We start from the raw sequence: 9856 nt of genomic DNA on the forward strand, positions 1-9856 counted from the left end.
AGGAGTGTCCAACACTTTGTAACTCCCATTTGTGTTGATTTTTTTTTTTTTTTTTTGCAAAGACACTGAAGTGGTTTGTTATTTCCTTTTCCAGCTCATTTGACAGATGAGGAAACTGAGGCAAACAATGGGTTAAGTAAGGAGTTAAGTAAGCTCACACAGCTAATAAATACCAAATTTGAACTCAGGGCCCCTAGAGTATAGAAGGTCCATATCTAGCTGCCCCAATTCTCCTTAGTACGAGTGTACACGTTATTTTCTATCTGTGAAGTCATTTGTACAGCTAGGTATGTTGAGGTCTATTGGAAACACCACAGGATTAGGTCATAGATGATCTGGGTTAGAGTTCTGGTGGGACTACTTATTAACACTGTGGCCTTTGGCAAACCTTTTCTCAAGTTCCCAAAGCTTTAAAATGAGGATTGTGGACTATGTGAAATGTAGGATCTCTTTCAGTTTCTCTCTCTCTCTCTCTTTTTTAACTTAAAAATAGTTTTTTTTTTTATTTTTCCAAATAGTATTTAACATTCATCCTTGCAAAACCTTGTGTTCCAAATTTTTCTCCCTCCCCTCCCTTGGACAGCAAGTAATCCAGTATAAGTTAAACATGTGCAGTTCTTTTAAACATATTTCTATATTTATCATGCTACCTAAGAAAAATCAGATTAAAAGGGGGAAAAAAAGAGAAAGAAAAAAAAAGCAAGCAGACAACAACAACAAAAAGGTGAAAAAACTATCTTGTGATCCACATTCAGTTCCCATAGACTTCTCTCTGGATGCAGATGGTTCTCTCCTTCCTAAGCCCTATGGAATTGCCCTGAATCATAATCTTGCTGTTGCTGTGGACAATGTTCTTTTGGTTCTACTCACTTTACTTAGCATCAGTCCATGTAAGTCTTTTCGGGCCTTTCTGAAATCAACCTGCTGATTGTTTCTTATAGAACAATAATATGGTCTCTCTCAATTTTAAGCCCCCAGGATCTCCTCCTGTTTTGTCACATTGCACAATATTGGGAACAAATAATGCAATACAAAATCCTTTCTAAACAAATGGTTTCATAGGCTTTGCTTGATGAGAGGTTGTCGCTGTCTCTGGGTCAGTGCCCCTACATGGCATGTTCACCTTAGTGTGTCTGGGTTTGTGTGTACAATGGGCAGCTTTTGGGATCTGAAGCCAAGATCTAAGTTGAAATTTTACCTTAGTATACTAGCTGTGTGATTTTTGGAGGTCACTTAACCTTTGTCTGCCTCAGTTTTTTCATGTGTAAGAAGAGGGAGAATAATAGCTTTTATATCCCATGATTGTAGTGGGGACAAAATAAAATGATACTTATAACCTGCTTTTCAAACATTAAAGTCGTAGATAAATATTATTAGCGTTATTATGTTCCCTTTGGACCCAGAGGACTGGATGGCCTTTCTGTCTTGTGTATCAGTGTGTGTGTGTGTGTGTGTGTGTGTGTGTGTGTGTGTGTGTGTGGTGTGGGTGTGGGGTGTATGTGTGCGTGTGTGTGTGTGTGTGTGTGTGTGTGTGTGTGTCTGGGGTGGAGGCTGAGATCTCTTCTGGTCTCCAGCCCTAAGCCTGGAGGGGCTTTCCCTCCTCCTTCTCCTTCTCCCCCTCTCTCCCTCTCCCCTGTTTACACAACTCCTAGGCCACTTCCTTGGCCAAACAAACAGGCCAACTCCAGGGGTGGGTGGGGGTGGGGAAGAAGCCTGGGAGGTGGGAAACCTTTCCTTCTGGGAGAAAAAAACACATAATAACAAAACTTTCTCCATTTCTTCCTGGGTTCTGCAAAGCATCCCCCATCACCTTTGAGGTCATGGAAATCATTGTCCTCTCCCCCTCATATATACTTTTAAAATGTTAAGATTAATTAATTTTATGAGGGTGGAAACTGAAGCCCAGAAAATGGAGGAGATTTGTCTTAAGTCTCATAGCTAAGAAAAAGAGGCAGGAATTAACCAAGAGTAACTAGTGTTTGGATACATCCTCAAACCTTCAGCTACTCTGAACTTCCCTCTCCTTTTTCATTGACTCCTCTCCATCTGATTTAAGAAACTTAAGAACCATACTGAAATATCCAGAGTCTTCAAATCAGGCCTTCTCTAAGACATTAGAAAGCTATCTTTCTATTTTCTATTGTCTCCTCTTCCTCATCAATCTTCTTTCTTCTTCCTTCTTCTCCTGGCAATCAGGGTTAAGTGACTTGCTCAGGGTCACAAAGCTAATAATGTCTGAAACTAAATTTGAACTCAGGCCACCCTGACTCTAAGATCTGTACTCTATCTACTATATCACTTAGCTATCTTCTTGCAAAGTCATACTTCTTGCAAAAGTTGCCTACACCTAGTACTTTTACTTTTGCATTACCTAGTTTTCCTAAGTCCTAACAGCCAGAAAATCAAGTTCATCTTCTTCCTTAAACCCAACTCTCCTGTCTTCACTATTTCTGTCCATGGAACCATCCATCCATCCATGCATCCATCCATCATCCATCTATTCATTTGCCTATCTCTCAAGTCTGTAATTTGAGAATGATTGGGATAGGGATAGATGCATTAACAATGTCAGTACAGGAATTTGGGAGTCAGGTAGAGTTTTTGCTCACTTTTACATCTATGTTCTCACTCTTAGAGATAAATTGATCTTTTTCAGTTCCTCAAACAGGATATACTTTCTTCTTCTCTCTGCTTTTGAATTGCTTACTCCTTGTCCCCTATTCCTAGTATATTAGGTCCCCTCATCTTTCTCTGTCTTAAAAACCCTTGTTTTCTCCAAGGATTCACTTTCTATATGAGGTCTTACCCACTCTTTCCATCTGTTAAATCTTCTTGGATTTATGTCCTATATAGTTTTTGGGGGGTAGGGAAGGAAATTGGGGTTAAGTGACTTGCTCAAGATCACATAGCTAGTAAATATCTAAGACCAGATTTTAATACAGTTCTTCCAGACTTCAGGGACTGTGCCCTATCCACCATGCCACTTAGTTGCCCCTTGATGTATTCTACATACGTGTTGTATCCTCCATAGGGCAGGAGTCCCTTTGTGTTCTAATAACCTAGCACAGTATCCAGATTATAACAATTAATAAATACTTGTTGATTGATTGAAGCCAGAGAAAGAATTACCTCTCATGTCAAGTTCAGAACCCAGAGTTTTTTTGCCATGTCTTTCTCCAAGCAGAAAGTAGTAGAAACTCGACTAAGGTCACATAACAAAATTGCAAGCCCAGCCAGCATCTCAATAGTTGTAAAGCTTACTTTTACCCAACCACTGCCCTTCCCGGATTCCCTTCCTCTCCTTCAAGACACTTATAATGGCAGGCAGTCTCAGAATTACACTCACTGGGAAGGTGAATTAACTTGAGCAGGTTCCAACTCTTAGGACCCCTCCTCCCTTTCTCTCCATTATTCTTCCCCCCCCCATAGCAACAACAAAAACCCCTAGCTGCCTAGAGAGTAAAGAGTTGAATTTGGTTTTGTGTGTGTGTGTGTGTTTTAAACATCTTTACTGACTCCCACCCTATCTCCCTGATGAGAGAAGTGAATAATTGTGTCAAAGATGCCTCATCACCAGGGGTGGAAGTGACCTTGGGTCTCTGGCTATGCTGGATGAGTAGAGAGGCTTCCAGTGGGGGGTATAGCCACAGAAACCAACCCAGCTTAGTTCAGTTAGCCACTTTATCTTCAGGACCATGAATTTTTCTGCCAGAACTATTCTAAAAAATTGGAAACCCCCTACCAAGTCTTTAAAGGAGGAGTAGAGTCAAGTCAACTAATATTTATTGTTTTGACTATGAGCCAGGCCACAGTGGAAAGGTGGGGATACCCCACCCTCAAGGACTTTACAGTCTAATTTTGGTGGAGGAAGGAGAATCCTTAAAGACATAGGTCTTGGAAATAGTAAAATAAGCCAACTTTGTTTAGTTTGGGAGCTGAGCCATTCAGTCTAACAAGTATTAGATTCCTACTGAATGCAATGCATTGTGTTAAGAGCTGGGGAAACCAGTCACTAGGAAACTGGCGTTAGCTTCCCTACCTTTTCTTTCCACTAGGTGTCTGGTTAGCAACAAGTAAGGTAGTGAGTAGCTCAAGAAAGCTGACTGGGAAGGGCTTTTTTTTTTCCCCCTCGAAGCAATTGGGGTTAAATGACTTGGCCTCGGTCACCCAGCTAGGAAGTGTTAAGTGTCTGCGTCTGTATTTGAACCCAGGTCTTTGGCTGGTGTTCTATCTACAACTCCATCTAGCTGCCTGAAGGGAAATGCTTTAATAGGCAAAACTAAAAGATGGCTCAAGGCTCATATACATTCAATAAGCCTATATATTTACTAAGTACCTTAGGACTGGCCTTCCTTCTTGCTTTTTTTGGAGTTTTCTTAGAAAGCTCTTCCCTGCCCTTGTTTTTAATTCAGTGTGGGATCCTAGGATCAGAAACCTGGAATAAATTCACTTTACCTTTACATCTAGACTAAATGATCTCAAAGGGCCCTTTTAATTCTAAATCCTATGATCTTAGGAAACTACCCTGACTTCAGAACTGTTCAAAACTCTCTTAGATTTTTTTTTTTCTGTTTTAGATTCTGTTCCAGCCTTTAGAATTAGCATTGACCTTAGAGTCAGTAGACTTAAAATCTCTTTAATTAGCTTAGTGCTCTTAGGCTAGTCATTTACCCCTGAACCTTAGCTTCCTCGTGCATAAGATAAAGGGGCTAGCCTACCAGGAGATCTGCAAGTTCTACTTACCCCTTAATTTCCATGTGTATTTCTATGTGTATTCAAATCAACCAACAACCCTTAGAGGAGAGTACAGGATCGAGCAAGGGCTAGTCCAGGACACCTTGACCATTTTGGCCTCCTGACCTAACTGGACTATTTTGCAATCCAATCCTTGTTACAAACAGCCTCTAAGGTTCTGTTGACTTTAACCCCTCGACCTTCAGCCACATTGCCCTTGTTTAACTGCTTCCATTGTACACTAGAGGCTCCAAACTCCCTAGTCATTGTAGGATACCTTCCTTCATTTTTTCTAAAGGGAAGACACAGCCTCTGGGGAACAGTGATAGTTAAAGAGACACACATGTCTCACATAAGCTTTTGTGTCTTTGGATAATCAATTCCCCAAGCAGAACCAAGAGTCCTGATATTTGCTTCCCCTCGGAATGCCCCCTCCCTTTCCTCAGAACACCTATTTTCAAAACCCTAGCTCAGAAGGTAAATTAGCTTGGCTTGGTCCCACCCTTTGGGCAGACTCCAACTTCAACTGTTATCTTCCCCACCAAAAAAAAAAATTAAAAAAAATCTGGTTATAGTTTTCATCAGTTTGAGTATTCAACTGATGTTTACATTTATAACACTTACACACCCCCATCTCCCTAGTGGAAGAATAGAATCCCTGTGTCAAGGATACCTCATTACAGGGTGAAGGTAACCACCCACCTCCAACTGATTGAAAAGCTGGCATTTAAGCTGGGCCTTGAAGCTTGGCTGGGATTTTAACAGGCAGAAATTGGGAAGGGGGGAGGGGAAGGTAGTCTAGGTAGAGGGAATAGCACAGCTGGGATGCTTATGGTGTGTTTGGAAGAACAGGGAAAACTCCAGGGAGCACCATACGCTACTCATAAAACCATAGAATGTGGGAAACTAGAAGAAAACAGTGTTGTGGATCCTTTTAGCAGTCTGGTAAAGCCTGTGTGTGGACCCCTTCTCAGAAAAAAATAAAATACATCAGATTACAAAGGAAAATCATTTATACTGAAATATAGTTATTAAAATATTTTTAAAAGCCACAGATTCCATGCCAATCTAATTCAAACTCTTTTACAAATGGGAAAACTGAGACAAAGATGTTGAGAGAGGAAATTATTTGTCAGTGACTCAAAAGTCACTTAATGGTAGATTTTGGACTAGAACCTAGCTAGAGAAGTTTTATGAGAGATTAAAAAGGTTGGCAGGAGTTAGAATTTAGGTAGTCCATAATCTTAACTGTCAGACTAAAGAGTATAGACTTCATATGCTAGAGACAACCCGAGAGGGACTAAAAGGTTTTGAGCAAATCTGTAATTCCTTTAGATTTCTAGTTCGGTGGAAAGAGAGCTAACCAGAAATCAGAGGGCCAGTCTCTTACTCCCAGTGCTGTGTGTGATGTTGGGCAAGTAACTTTTACCTCTCTCTACCTCACATCTTTATTTCAATATAACTTGTTTCATTTGTGAATTCAACATATTTTATTTTATATATTTTAAAAACATGATTCTCAAAAGGGCTCCATAGGCTTGACTAGAGTGCTAAAGAGTCCAGGACACAAATAAGGTTAAGAACCTTTGTATTAGTTTGTTTCCATCTAGATGTGCTGTAGAAAGAAATCACTCTGGCTTTGGACATGCACTAGCTGTGTGACTCTGGACGAGTCACTTTAACCCCTATATCTCAATAAATAAATAAATAAAAAATCACTCAGTAGACTTTGGTTGTGTATCTACAGACAACTGATTCTCCACTCCGGGGAATTAAAAGCCTACTAGATATCAGGCTTTAGCTTAAAGCTCCACGGTGCCAAGAATGCGGATGCAAAGACTGAATTTCAATAGTGCCGTTCCTCCAGGAGTTTTCTAGCTAATCTCCAAAGGAGATGAATCAGATAGCTAGTGTCACTGGAAAGCCCAGAAGAAAAACTAGGGGAAAATTCAGAGGCTCCATCCTTGCTAAGATCGAGGTTTAACTCTGGAGGTTCGAAGCAACATTGACCTCCTCGGCTTCAGTTATACTGATCCTTTTACTTGTTTTCAAGGAGAGATTCAGGGGATTTTTGAAGGGAGGTTTTTTTCCCGTCCTCTGCCTCTCTTGGACAATGAAAATTTTGCCTTTCGTGCCAGTTTGGTCTCCACTGAAAGCAGTCCCGCTCAAGCTGGTTTCTGCGAGCCCCAAGCCACAGAGTTCACATCACAACTTGTCTGTTTCTTCTGCCCCAATCCAGTTTCTCTAGTGGTCTGAATGGTTAGGTAAAGTCCCAGCTAAATCAGAAATTAGGTGGATGCTTTAAGAGGTAACTGGATTACCGCAGCTAAAGAAAGGTCTTTTGTTTAAGTATGTTCGGGTTGGGGGGGGGGGGAGCTTTGGGTTTTCTTGTGCTAAACACTATAGTTTGGACTCTGGGGTGGGTGGGCTGGTTTGGGGTCCATTGAGGTGTTGATGAATTCATTTTCCCTCTAGGGTCTAGCTTCAGACTTCCGATTCCCAACCCGCTGAGCCATCCCACCCCAGGCTGAAATTCTCACCATCCTTCAAACCAAACCAAAACAACACACATATTCATGGAACCCCTACGGAGCTCAGCTAAGAGCTGGGCTTTTGTGACTACAAAGGAGGGGAAGAAGATGCAAACTTGAGAAAAACATACTTCCAGGCCTCTAGATTCAGATTACCTGTTTGTATAGAAAGGATCTCTAGTAATCAATCATTAACTAACCATCACTTTTTACAGATGGAGAAACTGAGGCTTGGAGAAGTGAAAGGACATACTAAGAACAAAAGTTGTTGGCAGCTCCTAAGGCATTTTGTTCCCGTCAGTCAAATGGGCCCCTCAGCCTGGAGCTGGTAAGGCCGGTGCACACATCTGATCCCTCCAACAAGACAATTCCTAGGAGCCAGGAACTGCATTTGCCGTCTCCTCCCCCTTCTCCTTCTCCCCCACTGGCTTTAGAAAAGGGCTGGGCTCAAGGTAACAGGTCAGCACATACTTGTGGAATGACTGACTGCGGGAAGCCGGCAAAGAGTTAAATTGAAACTGCAGACAATAAGAGATACTTCCCTCCTACTAGTCCTCCTTGGAAGGTGGGGGTGGGTGAAGGAGACTAGGTAGGTGGGGAGTATCCCTCCCTCTTTAGTGGAGGCTGAGCCTCAAAATTTGCAAACTGGTTGAAGAAATTCTGTATCTCTCCCTCTTTTACTCTACTGTGTCTCCAAACTTACCAACTGCAGTTGTCATTGGTAACACATACTCTGAATCTGGATTTGAATCTTATTTTCATGATTTTGCTTTTGATATAAATGCATAGAAATTTTTCTGGCTCTATTTCATCAGTCTAAATCCCATTCAACCCCTAGCCTCTGTCCCTTGTGGGCTCTCAGATTGGGAGAGTTCAAGCCTGGAAAACAGTTTCTTGACTGGGCCCAGCTGCCCAGTACTTCATAGCATTCAGTAAGAAAAAGTTCTGTGTGAGGATTGGGATGACATCCTTCCTGTTCTTAATCTCTGAGGAAAGAGACTTCACCTTAATCTCCTCTCCCCGCTTTCTAAACCTAGTCCCCCATCTAACAATCCTCTGTGGGGAAGAGTTCCTCTATTATGTCTAACCTAAATCCCTCCTGTTGCAATTTAAGCCAACATCGGAGGTCTCCAGTGTAACTAGACTAGAGATCCTTAGAAAGGTTTTTGCTCATTAGCCTTAAATAGGGACTAGTACTTCAGAAGGATGTGAGTAATTAGAAGCCTATAGTTTCACTGAGGTTCACCAGTTCCACTTACCATTTTCCTTCCCTCCCCTTGTAGGGAAAAAAAATACAGCTCAAGGTAATTATGGAGGAATATATTTCTACCCCTCTACAATGAAAGAGATGGTATTCTAGGATGCCTGGGTCTATACCACCTAGGTGACAGGTGCCACTAATTTTTTTTTCTTTTGATCATCAAAAATGTTAGATTTGTTGGAGTCTAGTGGCATTTCTCTGTGCCTCAGTTTCTCCATTAGTAAACATGCTATTTACTTGGAGATGTTCAGCTGCAAGGCCAGAAAACAATCTGGTCAGTCTGGCTGAAGAGAAGAGTCCAAAACAAACCTTTTGTGAATAGCCAGTATCCCCAGCATAGTCTTGGCAGGAGGCCCCTGTGCATTCCTGAGGCCTTATGCCCTTTGGCCTGTCCCCCAGGCTGTTTCCCAGAGAGGAGTACATATCTGCTAGGAACCTGAGGAGGGAAAGGGAGTAGGGTGGGTCAAGAATTTCTCTGGATAGCTCAGCTTCTTAGTTCCTGGGACTTCAGAGACTGGGTCACAGAGACAGACAAGGCTAATAGAGACAAAATCTGAGACACCATATGGGGACTAAGACAGATAGAAAAATTGAAGCTGAAACAGAGATAAGGCCCACTTTAATCTCCCCTCTCCTAGATTCATGCACCTGGAAATGGGCCACATAAATACACAAACTATTATCTGTGCCTGGATTATCTTTTGAAAATATTCACTTTTGGACAGAATTCAGTCACCACATCCCTTCTCTTTTCTTGGAAGGAAAAAAGATTAAATGTTTTATTACTATCCTTCAGGTGTTACTAGGTAAATAAGTCTACAGGTTGTTAGAAGAAATTTACTGAAAACTGTCCATAATCCCATAGAGGCCATTTTTGGCACATCTGGTATTTTAGATTTTGTGTCCCATCCTCTCACAAGCATGGATAATGAAAACAAATATTCTCTCATATAATGCTCTTTGAATTATCATTTAAGTTGTAGTTTAGCAGCAAGAGTTACTGGAAGAGAGGAAGGACGCACAGAGGGCCTTAAACACTGGAGGATAAGATTAGATGAATAATTTGCAACGTCCTGGAAATTTGTGAGTAAGCTTTGCCCATTAGTGAAGTAGGACTGAGTTCAAGGTCTGGCCAAGAGCCCTCTTACTTTCCTTTTCCTAGCTCTCCTTAAAACCTGGTGCTGATTTTAAAGGTTCTCCCCAGCTCAGTCTGGTGTAAATTGAAAGAGCACAAGCGCCTTGGGAACCGGTTGGGGATTGTTATATTTTTGTCTTTGTATATACTCAGTGTCTAGCACATAGTAGGCCTTTAATAAATGTTTACTTGATT

The sequence above is a fragment of the Sminthopsis crassicaudata genome, chromosome 2, assembly GCF_048593235.1.
Source record: "Sminthopsis crassicaudata isolate SCR6 chromosome 2, ASM4859323v1, whole genome shotgun sequence".
In the NCBI taxonomy this organism is placed as follows: Eukaryota; Metazoa; Chordata; class Mammalia; order Dasyuromorphia; family Dasyuridae; genus Sminthopsis; species Sminthopsis crassicaudata.